Raw genomic sequence first — 15,466 nt, 5'->3', positions numbered from 1 at the left:
CTTCTCTAGCTTACTTACACCCAGCAGCCCTTCTGCCCTCCTATGGTGATTCTCCCTCAGCAGCCCACTACGTCCTAGCACTCTGGGCTCCTTCTGTTCCTCAAGCACAGACTCATTCCCACTCCACGGCCTGGGACAGTGCCTGGGACAGTGCCCTCTGCATGCTTCTCCCCTCTGACTTTTGCATGGCTGGCTCCTTATCATTCAGATCTCAGCTTAAACATCACCTCCCAGATCCCTTCCTGCGTTCACTTACCATCTGAGTGCCCTGTGTGAATCCTCCTAAGTGTTACTTATCATTCCCTCCTATTTACATGTTCATTTATTATCTGCCTCCTCCACACACCCCTACTAGAATGTAAGCTCCAAAGAATCATTGTTCTGTGTGTCTTTTTCTTCACTCCAAACCCAGGGCTGGCTCAGTGCCCAGAACAGTATGAAGCACGTAAGTGGGAATCCAATAAACATTTAATAAAATTAGATGAATCCGTGCCACCAAGGAAAGAAACCTTACAGATCACTTAGGGCAAGTCGCCCAGCACTGTGGCTAAAGTCTGGGCCTTGGAGTCAGATGCGGATCACTACTGCTTGCAACTCAGGAGCTGTAGGAGTTTAGGCAAGTTTTCCCATTTCTCTAGACCTGACTTTTCTCAGGTAAAATGGGGATAACAGCACCTGCGGAGCGCTGGGAGGATAGAAGGAGATCAATCATGTAAAACGCCTCAGGTGGGCTCAGCACAGAATGTTCCCTGTTATGGACAACCAGCCCATCTTCCAGGTGGGAAAAACTAAGGCTCAGAAAGAAGCATCAGCACCCAAATTAGACACTGATTGAGCAACAGAGCCAGGTCAGAAAATCCCATGTGCAGCCTCTGGACACTGCTCTGCAGCCCAGCTAGTCCCTAGACTTAGTAATAACAAAAAGACCTGATACCACGTCACTGACTTATATATTCTGTCTTGTTCCATAAGGGATCTGAAGTACCTAACAACGACGCACAGTTTGTGATTTTTTTCCAATGGGAAAACTGGGGAGGGAGATGGAAAATTAAGGTGAAGGAAAGGGACGAGGATTACAAATAAGAAGAGCCATCCACCTCCTACCATTCGCCAGAGAAGGGCTTCACATGTGGCTTGAGAACGGAGGGAAATACCTATGTGCAGTCCTTTGGAATAGCTGGTTACTGAAATGTCACAGCAAGGTGTGAGGAGGTATCATCATCCAGTTAAGAATCACCCTGGTGGGCGCCTGGGTGGCTCAGTTGGTTAAGTGTCTGCCTTCGGCTCAGGTCATGATCCCGGAGTCCCGGGATCGAGTCCCGCATCGGGCTCCCTGCTCAGCGGGGAGTCTGCTGCTCCCTCTGACCCTACCCCCTCTCATGCTCTCTCTCTCACTCTCTCTCTCAAATAAATGAATAAAATCTTACAAAAAAAAAAAAGAATCACCCTGGTTTGTCACACTCTTGTCAACTAAAATCAAATACCTGCTTGCTCCTGATCACATGCACTCTGATGTCACAGTACTGGGTTCAAATCCCAGCTCCACTACTGACTACGTGACTCTGGGCCACTTAACCCCTCAAAGCCTCAGGTTCTTCCTCTCTCAAATGGAGGTAAACAACAGTACCTAAGTGGACTGACAAACTGTGGTATGTACGTATGTAATTCTGACACACGCCCCAACACGGACGAAGCTTGCAGACATCACACGAAGTGAAATAGGGCAGTTGCCAAAGGATGGTTACTGTACGGTTCCACTTCATGTGAAGTGCCCCGAGGGGTCAAATTCACGGATACCGAAGGGAGAATGGTGGTTGTCAGGGGCTTGGGGGAGGGGAACAGGGAGTCAAGTGTTTAACGGCTATGGATTTTCAGTTTTGCTTAATGAAAGAAGTTCTGAAGATGGGTGACAGGAGAGGTGACTGCGCTCAACACTACTGAGCTGTACACTTAAAAATGTGTAGATGGTAAATGTTATGCGTATTTTACCAAAATTAAAAATAAAGTGAAAAAAAAATAGCATCTACTCATGGGTAGCGGTAGTAGTGACTCGGTGATTTAGGTCAAGTGCTTAGCCCAGTGCCTGGCACCCAGAAAGCCCTCCATTCACGTCAGTTCTCCTCCTTCACATTACCAGCATGCACACCTGCACCACCACCAGCCCTGACCTCTTAGTGCCCCTGTCTGTCACCACCGCAGCTGGGAAACCTCCCAAGCCTTCCTGCTTCCAGGCAGCCTCCTCCCATCCGATGAGCAGGGTTCACAAGCAGCCCCACCGTAGCCATGGGGCAGGAGACATGCTGGGTACAGGTTCCCGGGGTCCTGGCAAGATCCTGCTTCCCTGGTGCTTCAGAGCAGCTTAGGGAGCTGGTAGCCCTCCCTTCAGCCCTGGACAGACATCTCGGAGCACTTTCCTGCGCTATTACGATCCGTCACCTAATGCCACTGGTGTGCTGGTGCTTCCCCAAGACACTATCTTCCCTGAACTGGAGGAAAGGGCCCCCAGGTTCGCCAGAAACCAAACTGACTACAAAGAACTACTCGTGGCCATGTAATTATCTGGTAGACCGTTAGAGAGGGTGGTGCCCTCTTAGTCTCTCTTGAAAGTTGCCATGGTATCAAAGAAGGCAAAGAAGTATGTGTATATGTGTGTCTGTGTCTGTGTGTGTTGTGTGTAGGTGTGTGTGTGTGTGTGTGTGTGTGTGTGTGTGTGTGTCTGTGTGTCTGTGTGTCTGTGTGTGTCTGTGTCTGTGTCTGTGTATAAAATCCATTCAGAGTCGGGCTCACCTTTCAATGGGAATTACACTCCAGAATTCTGACAGCTTCAAGAACAGTGGTAGAAGCTAAGATGGAAAGCCCTGCTCAGTCTCTTTCAAGGCCCGTGCATAATTTCCACCACCTGGGAGAAACTGAAAGAAGGGCCTCCACTAGTCAGTTCTGCAGCTTGGACAAGCTATCATCCCCTTTCAGGAAGAGAAAGATACAGACAGCAAAGCAGATCAGAAGGCAGCAACTCACATTCAAACAACATTCACAAGACCGGAAGCGGAACAAAAGTAAGCTGAAACCGAAAAAGGAAAAAAAAAAAAAGGAAAAATTTTACAAATAACAAATTCAGGCATCTGAGCCCATGAACATGATAGAAAGAGGTCTGGATTGGGAGAACCAGGTGCTAGTTCTCAGTCTCACCCATCAGATCAGTAAGTGTGGGCAGCTCTGGCATCCAGAGTCCCAGTTTCTTCATCTGCAAAATGGGCATGTGCTCCTCCACCTCTGCCTACGGGGGCAGGTGAAGTGCAATGGAAGGAGGAACGATCCGAGAGGCGAAAGACCTGGATTCCGATCCCAACTAATCAGCCCTGTACCCACAGGGCAAGTTAGCTGTGCCCCCTGGGCCTTCACTGCCCACCATCCTGCTGCAAACAGAGGCCGACCAACCCAATCATCTCTAAGGCTCCTTCCAGCTCTAAGAGTCCATCAACCCTCACAACGTACTGCACGCCGGGAGTTTATTCCAAACTGCGGATGCCATGCAAATGCTGCATATATAGCAATATTTTTTATGCCCTGAAGGCCAACCATAACTCTGCTTTCCAAGCTAAAACTATCCTTCCCCAAGTGTCCACAAACGTCCTTCTAACTTCTGGCTCCAGCCCTAGGAATCAGACAGATGATGACACTCCCAAATTACCTTTCTACCCAGTTCTGGCTAGGCCTCAGGTGGGAGGAAATATCTTTTTTTTTTTTTTTTTACATACAAACAGAATTTTCCCTCAGGCAGAGTCCCTCTCTAAATCCCACTGTGAGAAGAGCTCCCCTGGGAAAGCAGCTGCCTACACCCCAAATTAAAGTGGCCAGCGCTCCCAGCAACACGTCCCATCGCAGTGCAAGCCTTCAGGGCTGCAAGCCCCAGGTCTGAGAGCAGAAACGCCATTTGCTCTGTCAGTAATGATGTACTCACGCGAGTCGGGCCCCACAGGCAGCTGGCCCTCCGCTGGCCCTCACTCCCTCTCACACACCCTGAGTCTCACTGCAAGAGGTGGCCCCAAGGCCTGAGGGGAACGGCACTGACACTTTCTCTCCTCAGCTTCCAGAACAAGGGGCAAAGGAATGGAGGGGACGGGGGGTGGGGAGGGGGGTGGACGGGGGCGACTTTGTTTCTGCAAACAAGAATTCAAATCCTGCTTCTCCTAAACCCTGAGTCACCTCCTTCTCTTCCAATAGATCAGTGTGGTGGGTAAACATTTCCATATATGGAGAAGCAGGCTAGAGGATGTCAGAAAAATCACCCTTCTCTCCTCTGGCACTTGAAGAACATGCCCCCACTTATGACATAATTCCTTACTTGGAGTAAATGATTAACCCCAAAAGAAGTAGAGTCTCAACTGCTCCATAGGCTGTCCTGTTACAGGAAAAAGGCTCCTCAGCCCAAACAAGGAAGTGACGGATTTGAAAGGCTTTAAGTTCACCTGAGGAATGGGGCCATCTAGAATACAATGACATTTATGGAGTTGATCTAGTAATTCAGGGGAGGCGGGTGGTATCTGGGGTAGGTGTCCCTGAAGAGGTCACCAGGAAGCCAGTCCATAGTTCTTCTGATGGCAGATGAGCCCTAAAACAATCCGCACCCTTGGTCCCAATTCCCCGACTCCCTTGGACCAAAAATCCTCCTGGGAACTTAGTTTTGCCTGAGTTACTCATAGGACGGACACCAGGCAGGAAAACCCAGAAAAAAACCAGACTTTCAGGAGAACGTTGCTAGGGGGGTGCAGAGAAGGAAGACTGAGTGCCCAATTTAATGTGTAGATCAGAAGGTCCCAAGAAGTGTTTGGTAACTAAATTGGACCAGTAAAGTCAGTCAGGAAGGGATCTGGTCTAAAATGACTCCAGATGGAATTAGCAGAAGAGAAAGGAGAAAGACGGGATGATGGGGAAAATGGCAGTGCAGGGGACGAGGGGGCTGCCTGGACCAGGGAATCCATGCCTCGTCCTCCCAGCACTTCTATTTTTTACAGTGATCTTATTCTACGGTTGGCTGTAAAGGCTTTCTCTAGGTCATGTGAGCCATTTTTTCAGAGTCCCTGCCCACATCCTGGTCTGCACCATGGGGACGCTAGTTCTCATCCCCAGGGAACCTTCCAGCAGTAAGCAGTAACGCTCAGGGAGCCTGGGCACCCAAGCCCTAAGCCCAGGTCAGCCACTCAAGATTTTGGAAAAATCAGTTCTCCTCTTGTAGCTTATATTCCATCGTCTACACACCGAGTGGGTAACCCAAAACTGTCCAACTACATGCTCTAAAAGCAGCTACTCCTCGGTCCGTCCAAACAGTCATGACACATTTACCCTGGTTACTTGCTTCATATTTTTGCAAGCGTGCCATAAATATCCGCAAAGCAGCAAGCATTTCTCGTTTACTGCATGTTTAAGAAAGGCACACAAATATAAGGGGCCATTGAAGGAGGGAGGGAAGCAGGGTCAGAGAACCTTCCACCACATGTCAGAACCAGAACTCAGTACAGAATTCCTGCCACTGCAGTACTCCCAAGAGGTCCCAGAGGCAGGTCTGAAGAGGGTTAAGGGATGGGATGGTTCTCTTTTGTAACTGAGAAGACTACATGCGACTTGGTGATTCTGTAGAAAGACTGTCATCCTGTCAGGAGCTCGGAGTCCCTTCCAATACTCCAACAGGAACATACCAGCAGAGAGAAAAGACATTCCATGGAGAATAGCTGCCCATGGATGGCCTGGAAACTCGGAAAGCCAAGGAGTAAGCAGACTACAGGGATAAGAATGAAAACCAAGAAAGAAGAGTTTATATCTACCCTCCATTTTGCAAAATCGCATTTGGAAATCAGTTTCCATATCCACAAATCAGTTTCCATATCCACATATCCTGCATTCCCTAATGTACATGTGCCTCTCTTCCCCTTGACCACTGAGAGCCATTGGCTCTGGGATCTTGAAACGAGAGAAGACCATAAGTGCCACTAAGCCCGACGTCCCCCCTGGTCATAAGTCCCCCCTGGTCATAAATCCCCCCGTGGTGGCCATGAGGTCTCCAGTGAGGTGGCGATCATTATCTCCTGCAGCTGCAAATTCCATTCTCCCAACAGAAAGTTCTTCCTTATATGGAAAAAATATCTGGCTCCTGGATTTCAACCTCCTAGTCCTCATCCTGCCCCTTCTAACCATACAAACAACCTATATCTGTTCCACTGCCCTGGAATTTTTGTTAAGTGAATACGGATACAGAAACTAAGGGACCCAAGATCTCCACCCTCGGGTACTCTAGCCGTTTCCCGGCCATATCTCACCACTAGTTTCCAAAGCATTTGTTGCCAACTTGAAATCCATCCTTTTTGGGTTCTTCCAGGAAGCATTACTGCTAAGCAACCCTTCCCGATCCCCAATTCTGCACGTGAACCGCCGGCCTTGTGGACTCACAGGACGCGCCCTGTTAAATCCCAGTCACTGAGAAATGAGGAGAGAGACCTTGGAGACCCATTCTTCGGTCCACCTCTACCCCCTCCCCCATGCTGCATTCCTACCCTTTGTGGCCGAAGCTCAGGGACGCAGATCCCATTCCCAGCTCCCCATTCCTGCCCCACTGTCCTGCCAGACCTAAAACTGTCTCCAGGAGACAAGGATGTTCCAAGGAACATTCAGAGAGAGCTCTGCAGGAAAAGAGGGCCTTGCCAGCTCAAGCACTCTCAGGATAACAAAGCAGCCTACAGGCAGGACGGCGGGTCCAACTTGCTGATCACAGGGCTGGGGGCTCATGATCCCTGACCGCTCCAGCACCACTCTGGACCTCACCGTCTTTACCAAACGGGGGAGAAAAGGTTCTGTTCTGCCACAGTTCCGATGGCACCATTTGGATTCAAGGTAGATGCAGTAGTGATGCCTCACGTTAGCAGCGTGCTTTCCCAACTTGTAAAGGCCTTCCCAGGCAGCCTCATTTAATCCCTACTGGCTACTCCACCCGCAGTAGTATACCCAATCTCATGACAGCAAAGAGGAGGCTCAGAGAGCCTAAGTATATTCCCAAGGTCACATCCAGAGCAAGTAATAAAAGGAACACTGGTTTGGAAGTTAGACTACTTGACATTCCAGTTCCAACTCCACCATGTACTCACTGTGTGACCTCCGGCCAACTGTTTAACTTTTCTAAACCTCACTTTCTACACCTGAAAATTAGAGATTAAAATGGCCCTCCTGCCTCCTCTCGGAGCAGTTATGAGGATCAAATGAGATAATGAGAGTTAAAACCCTCTGGAAAACGGGAAGGCGGTCCAAAAGTGTAAGGGATTATTGTGTGATTACTTGTAAATGACTGTGCATTCCATTACAAATACAAAAAAGCAGTGAGGTCATTCTCAAGACAAAGAAACACGAAGGCTCTGGGAATGAAAGGGAAATGATTTGACTATTCTACAGGGTTCTGAATTCACTATGCTTCTCCCTGGCAGCTGAAGCTCGGATTTTCACTGTCGGATTTTCAGCGCTCCCTTTGCAGCTACAAGCGAATGCCAACCCAAAGAGAGGCAATAGAGAGGGATGTACAGAAGACCCCCTGAGATTCTCAGCTCTGGAAACGTGACCTGTGATGTTCTCCTTAGAGAAGTTGTTAGAAACACAGGTTCCAGTCTCTCTGCAATAAGCCCATGGGGGAAATAGACGTACAGTAACAAGCTATTTACCAGAGAGCAGTAAGGAAGCTCCCAAGCATGAATTAATCAAGGGCACAGGGTATTTCAAGTTGCAGATACCAAAAGGACAGAGGTTCCATTAAACCTCCCAGCACAGCTCTCCTCTTGGAGGCTCAACCTGGAATTCATGCATCCCAGGCCACAGAGAGGTCCATTTGCACACCAGAGGTCTGCTGCAGATCCACCTGGGAGCAGAGGAAACCCAAGAAGCTCTGAGAGTGCACTTCACTGGGCTGGCTTCCTTCAGGCCTCTCCCAACACGCTAGTCATCACGAATCTCTTCAACTTCTGCAAAGACCCCAAGTCATCAATGTCATTGAAGGAGGGGCCAGATCTTCCCCCAGAAATCCATTCCCAAGGTTGATGAGCAAACAGCTCAGTGATGATTATTTTCTGGTTTGCATTTTGGGGATCGTCTGCTTCCTTGTGCTTAACACTGGAGAAAGGCACTAAATTAATTGATCACAGCAATGTGTGAGCACCTATTAAGCGCGTGTGCCCAAATCCCCAGGGAGGATACAGCAGAGGACTCTGAGATGCAGACATGACTGCAACAGGGGACAAGAGGTGGCCAACTCCAGAAGTTCAGACTTCAGTAGTGTATCCTCAGTGGGAGGCACAGACTTCCAGGCTACAGATTAAATGAGGGTGGGACGGGGGCGGTGACAAAGGACATTTCCAGGCCAAAGGAAGCATTTAAGCCCAGGCAATGAAGAGCCATGTCCAGTGAGGAGCGATGTGGGTAGGCCACTAATGGGAGAGGTGGGCAGGTAAGTGGAGAGAAAAAGAGGTAACTCAGCCAGGTAAACTGAAACTAAATAATTATTGTAGCCTAAGGCGATTAGATTGATTCTATTTCTGAAAGCAGAGTGGTTTTTTTGTTTTGTTTTGTTTTTGTTTTTGTTTTTGAGAAGCAAAGCTCTGATCAGGTTTTTTCAAATGGTCTCTTTCACTCCTCACTGGCAAATAATAATGATAACAAAAACAACTATAATTTAATGAGTGCTTACTCTGTGCTGAGCATTGTACAAGCAGGCTGCATATATCATCCCATTTAATCCCATCAACTGCCCTGTGACCTAGGCAGTCTCACCCATTATACAAGTGAGGAAATAAAGGCCTAAAGGAGGGGTAAACTGTGCAAGTCCCAGAGACAGTAAGAGGAAGAGAACAGGATTAACTAACTCCCGATGCAAACTCAATCCCTTGCAATTCTAGAATGCACTCTCCAATTTCTAACTTTCTTTCCTATTGTCCAGACTCTCCCTATCCCATTTCTAGGAGATGAAATCATCCTCACATAACTATCACAGAAAACGATCATATATAGCACAAGCATCACTCTACAGAAAGAGTTGACCATATTCCTTATTTGCTTCTGTCTCCCTGGAAGGCCCCTGGAGTCAGGAGCCTTGCCTGTGTTCTCAGCACTGTGCATACAATGAACACTCGATAGTCACATGTATTCAGTTAGACAACGTCTCTGAAGGTTGGGCCAGGGGAGTAACACAATACCAGCGGTCATTTCCACTCTATCCTTCACAGAAATGGAACTAAACTCAGTGAGGGTCCCAAGGTCTGAAGAGGAGACACACAGCCAAGGTGAAGGACACAGGGCAAGGATCGTGTGCATGGGGCAGCCTGAAGCTTCTGCAGCTACTCTGAGGCTGCATGACCCTGAGCCTGCAGCCAGGTGCCCAAAGGCCTCAGGAGGAGGTAGACAGAATGCACATTTCCTTGAACGAGGGAATAAAAACCCAGGACCCCTCACAAGTGCGACTGGTGCTAAGCCACTCTGTCTCTCAGCTTTGGTGAACAGACACACTGGGCTAGCATACTGGTTTTCAAACTTTTTTTTTCCCCAACCGTGGAGACTTTCCTTTAAACAAAATGCTTTGCAGATGCCTACTTGTAAAGTAGGTAACACCAGAGCTACTCAGGCTGGGCTCTGGAGCTCCCCTTTCCCCAGCTCTTTTCCCCCAGTTGCCACCTCCCCCACCCAGCACCCCAGCCCCAACCCCACTCCTGGAGGTCTGCAACGCTGTTACTCAGGAAAGCACAGCTTGAAAACCAGCAGCCTTCTGGGCTCTTCACAGTACCTTCCAGCTCTGATGGTAGTAACCTTCAAGGTGAACTGTACCTCCTTAATTAAGCAGCTCTGTGTTTTTACCAGCGAGACAGCTACAGAGTAGCAGAGAAGAAAGAGTTCTCAAATTAGAAGATTTGGATTATCGTCTATTTAGGACCTGTGTTGCCAACCTGTGTTGCCATTAGAAGATTTGGATTATCGTCTGTTTAGGACCTGTGTTGCCAACAAGTTATTCATATCTCACTAAGCCTGTTTTCTCATCTGTAAAATGGGATAACATTGTTATCTACCAAACAAGGCTCTTATTAGAACTACCTAATGGCATAATAGAATGTGACGATAAATACTATGTTATGATCACCTCATCTATAAATTGATCTAAGGTCACAGATGTAAAAGAGGTAGCACTGTGTCCAAAGCAAAGATCCTCAAGAAGCGCCTGGGGCTCAATGCTCTCATGGACATTTTCAACCTGAACAAACAACACGATAGCAATAAAGAGCTTGAGGGAGGAAAGCATTTGTGTTCCCAATTCCCCACAGCTCATCTGTGAAAAATCTTACAGCTAGTTTCGGGAACCTCTGAAACCCAAGGCCATTTTAGGCTTCCAAGAAAGTCAACCAAGATAGGCAAAGGCGGAGAAAGCAAGCTTGAGAAAACCACTGACCCAGGTCATTGGCACAGGAGGAAGCATTAAGACTGGGCATCCCAGCTTCCGCCTTCCATACCAAGCAGCCAAGTGGCTTCAAAAATCCCATCTGTGACCTCTGATATGAGGACTTCTTAATCTCAGGAAACAAACTGAGGGTTGCTGGAGTGGTGGGCGGTGGGAGGGAGGGGGTGGCTGGGTGATAGACATTGGGGAGGGTATGTGCTATGGTGAGCGCTGTGAATTGTGCAAGACTGTTGAATCACAGATCTGTACCTCTGAAACAAACAATGCAATATATGTTAAGAAAAAAAAAAAGAAGAACATAGCAGGAGGGGAAGAATGAAGGGGAGTAAATCGGAGGGGGAGACGAACCATGAGAGACGATGGACTCTGAAAAACAAACTGAGGGTTCTAGAGGGGAGGGGGGTGGGGGGATGGGTTAGCCCGGTGATGGGTTTTAAAGAGGACACGTTCTGCGTGGAGCACTGGGTGTTATGCACAAACAATGAATCATGGAACACTACATCAAAAACTAATGATGTAATGTATGGTGATTAACATAACAATAAAAAATTTTTTTAAAAATCCCATCTGTCTCTGAGTCCCCATTTCCTTATCTATAAAATAGGGATGAGAACAATCTTGCTTTCTATCTCCCCTTAATTTAACCCGAAGGAGTTAATGGATGTGAAACTCTTGAAAACTTCTCAGCTCTATACCTGTATCATCATTTTTATTATAACCTCAAGTAGAAAGTTGAACCACTACAAAAATTAATGTGCCCAAAACTTGGGAATCATCCCATCTCAAGGCCCCTGCTCCAACTGCACGATGCCCTGTCTGTTGCCGGAGTTTTGCCCCAGGCTCCCTGCCCATCCTGAAGGTGTCGCCAGCTTAATCGCCGTGTCATCCTGGCTTTCCCAGCTGACCCCAACCAGTAATCTGAACTGCACAAAAAATAATGTCCAACAGCCCTCGGGCCAGCATTCAGGATCTCCAGGATGGGCCCCCAACCCATCTCTCTAGCCACATCTCCCATGATATTGCTACATGACTTCCTGGCTCCAGGAAAGAAGGTACCCACAATTCCTCCCAACCCCAAGATTTGGCCCTATCTCCCCACTAGTGCTATGCCTACAAATCCGATTGCAAAATTTCTTTACCGTGCAATGGGAAGTGGATCCCCAAGTCTTCAAGCCCCATCCTTTCTCTACAGACAGTGCCACCCATTTCCAGTCCATAAACATCCACATCAAAAGAAGAAGAAATACTTCTGTATTTCTTTGTAGTCAATAAATCTTTTCGAATGCCCCATCTTTTTAAATGCTTAATGTCAGATATGACCATGACACCTGTTTAACAAATGAGGAAGCTGGGGGTCCATAATAGAGTGAAGTAGCTGAGCCTGTAGCCAAGTTCAGAGCCTATGTCACTACCCACTCTCCCCCAGCAGCAGAGTACAATCAACACCCTGCTATAGGGGCGCCTGGGTGGCTCAGACATTAAGCCTCTGCCTTCGGCTCAGGTCATGGTCCCAGGGTCCTGAGATCGAGCCCTGCATCGGGCTCCCTGCTCGGCGGAGAGCCTGCTTCTCCCTCTCCCACTCCCCCTGCTTTTGCTCCTTCTCTCGCTTTGTCTCTCTCTGTCAAATAAATAAATAAAAATAAAATCTTTAAAAAATAAATAAATAAACAAGTAAATAAATAAATAAATAAAAACCCTGCTATAAAGGTGCTGGGCTGGTCTGTAGCTAGCTCGCTATGTGACCCTGGGCAAATCACTTTCCTTCCCTGGACCATAAAATGAGGGCCCTGGGGCCACGCCATACATCCACATCCCATTTCTCTCCTCTTGAAAGGTTTCAGAATGAAATGTTAGAGAGGTGCTAACAACGTAGCATCTCACACACAGGTTTGTTCAGTCCCCTCCCGAGCTCTCCCTCCCAAAGCCCAGAAGCCCATCCTGAAAGAAGGAAGAAGGACTGACCAGAATGTCAAAGGGCCCCTAGAACTCTCCAGGACGGCCCAGGGCACACCTCGTGACAGTGTCACCACCCGGACCGGCAAGCCACTCCCCAAGAGCAGCTGTAGTCATGGTCTCAGCGCAGAAAGCTTGTCAGCAAACTGCTGATGTGACCGGCGATTTTTAATCAGCTCGAGAGGCAAGAGCATTAATGAGGACTCTCAGTCTGCGCTTCACAGGCCTCGCGGCCCGAGGGCTCCACAAGGGAGAGCCGTGGAAGAAACCCCCTCTCTTTCAAGATGCTTAAGACATCAGCTCCTCTCTGCGACTACTGCCTGAACTCCACCCTCTCATCTGCTGTGGAGACAGGATGCGTGTGGCAGGCCGCCGTGTACTCTCCCAAGTCCAAATGCTGCCTGCCGGGCTCTCCCTAGACCACAGGACCCTGTATCTGGCAAAATTCAGGTACCAACTAGTCCAACTCCTGTAAACGGCTTGCCCGGGGCATTCATTCATTCAGAAGGCATCACTGAAGTCTACTTGAGACAAGGGTGGTAAGGCCAGGCTAGGTTTCTGCTCCACGGACTTTGCGCTAACATCTCCAGTGGCTTCCCAATGGCAAGAGAGTAAGTCCAAGTGCTATATGTAACACCTCAAATTTCTCAGTAACTGGGAGTCAACCTTCTATTCTCACCATGAACTGACTCCCTCCCGCTGCCATTCAGCACACATCCTTCGCCTTACTCAGATTGAACTCTTAGCTTGCATTGTTCCCTTTGCTTGACCTACTACCCTCCCCAGCCCACGATCAAATATAGATATCCTAGATATCTTTCAAGGCCTGCTGGTCATTCCCAACAGGAAAGAGATTGCTCTTTGAAGAAGGGCAGCTCTTTGCACAGTGTCTCATGCCTTATAGGACATCTAGCATCTTTGACCCTGCCTACTGAATGACAATCGTGCTCTGGCCTCCAGCACTAAGACAACAAAAACACTCCACCACATCTGCATAGGTCCCTTAGAGAGATGTTACTGCCCCCACCCGAGAACCACCCAGCCACGGTCACCCTACATGAAACCCGCCTTGCTTCTCAGTCCAGTTGGAACCATTTCTCTTTCAATTTGCTCAGCCTGTTGTCCAGCACGTCAATCATAACCTTCCTGTAGTCTTATTATGTACCTAAGTTAGTCATTCTCTTCCTGGTGAGGGCTCCCAATGGAAGAATCCATGACTTCTCTGCCCACAGTACCAAATCTAGCATAGTGTCAGGCTCATAGTTAAGTGTCTAATAAACAGGTGGGAACAAGCTATGTAAACAAGACAACTGTCCAGGGCATGACTCCCAAGAGATTAAACTGAACAGGAAAATTACATATCAACCATTTTGATCAAAACCAAGGAGAACCCATTATGATGAGCACTGAGTAATGTACAAAATTGTTGAATCACTATACGGCACACCTGAAACTAATATAACACTGTATGTTAACTATGCTGGAATTAAAAAAAAAAAAAAACACTAAGGAAAACACAATTCAGAAACTGTCACTGGGCAAATTACCTAAATTTGGGGGGTAACAAGTGTATTAATGTTATATATTTATGTAAATAAACAAATATTGAGTAGAACATTAGACCTAATTATATTATAACTAACGGTACATATTAAGTGTCTGGGGATAATAATGCATGGGCACTTCTAAAGGAGTGTGTAGGTGGCGGGTATATTTTCTCAGTGGACTCACCAGAATTCCTTCCCACCTCTAAAGCACCTTCCCGTACTGCAGAAGCAGACTGCTAGAAACTACATTTCCCACACTGCCTGGAAGCTAATGAATTAGTGCCCAGCAACAAGAGGTACTTGCGTGAGACCTACAAGGTGGAAGTGAGGCTAAAGCTTCCTGCCTACTTCTACTGGCAAGCACCATCGTGATCCAAAACACCGCTCCATGTTTCAATCCAACATCCTACCGCCAGCTATGAAGATGCTGAGAAAAGTCTAGAGGCCCCCGCAGCGGCTTCCTCATCCCTGGACTGTGGCTATGGAAAAAATTCAGAAATTCAATAGCTGCCAACATAGCCTCCTGCTCCCACTGCTCCAGCCTTTCTAACAATTCTGTGAGCATCTCAAATTAATGCCTTTCCACTTAAATGATGTAGAACATCTGTCCCGCACTTTAAGCCTGAAGATGCAGAAGACCTGGGGCGGGGTAGGAGGGGCGGACACGGTAGATAGTTCACGGATGATCCATTCCTCTATTTCTTGATCTGCTCAAGTACGACTTAGGTCTGTCTGTACCTGGGACCTTCTCCCTGGCCTCCAAGGAGGGAAGAAAAATAGCTCACTTTACCACAATGAGCCTAACAGACCTAAGGAACAGAAATCGCAGGGCATAAGCTAATCAGAACCACATAAACTAGTTTACGGTCAACTTAAACTCTAATTCATATAAAATAAAGGGTGTTTACAGCAGAATTGCTGACTCTTTCCTGAGAATTCTTGGCTCGACCTCTTTGCTTTCCAGAATTGCCATTGAGTATTTGCGTACCTCAAAGGCATGCAGGCTGCAGACCCAGCCCATCTGCTCTGTGCAGCTCCACAGAGTAGGCCTCCAGAAATGTCTGTTCCTGTCCTTGTTTCCTCATTTGTAAAATAGAGATAGGAAGAGTCCCTCCCTCATCGGTCTGCTTAGAGGATTAGATGAGTCACTATGAGCAAAGCAGCTGCAGCAGTGGCTGGTACATGCTGACACCGGCTAAGCGTCACCCGGTGTGTGAACCTAAGAGCAATCAGAGGACACAGGTAGAAGTCCTACTCTACAAACGAGGAAACTGAGACTCAGAGAGATTATATAATACGTCCAAGGTCGGACGGCTAGTAAGCAAGGAGCGGAGGCCAGACCCAAACCCAGTCCCCCAGCCTTCCACCAAGTCTGGAGCTCCTTGTGCTGCTAGGCACACCGAATGGAAAAATGTATGCATCTGGCAGAGGAAAATTGGCCCCTGCGTAACAGGGCTGTGCCCTGGGAGCTCTCCGGACATCACAGAATGAT

General features: G+C 47.9%; 1 protein-coding gene across 15 annotated transcripts in view; it reads right to left on the bottom strand.

The window, feature by feature from the left end:
• Positions 1-15,466, bottom strand: part of LOC113918675 (LIM domain containing preferred translocation partner in lipoma) — a 667,221-nt gene that overhangs the window by 607,978 nt on the left and 43,777 nt on the right. The window contains exon 1 of one of the 15 annotated variants that reach the window (XM_027587340.2): positions 3,962-4,082. The exons of 13 other annotated variants lie outside the window; for them this stretch is intronic. The gene's annotated coding sequence lies outside the window, so the exon portion shown is untranslated. Of the gene's footprint in view, positions 1-3,961; positions 4,083-15,466 lie in introns of those variants that run through there. One more of the 15 variants, XM_027587351.2, reaches the window with a different exon arrangement.

The sequence above is a fragment of the Zalophus californianus genome, chromosome 1 (assembly GCF_009762305.2).
Source record: "Zalophus californianus isolate mZalCal1 chromosome 1, mZalCal1.pri.v2, whole genome shotgun sequence".
Classification (NCBI taxonomy): Eukaryota; Metazoa; Chordata; class Mammalia; order Carnivora; family Otariidae; genus Zalophus; species Zalophus californianus.
Note: the sequence above shows the minus strand (reverse complement) of the source record. Positions and strands in the feature narration are given on the sequence as shown.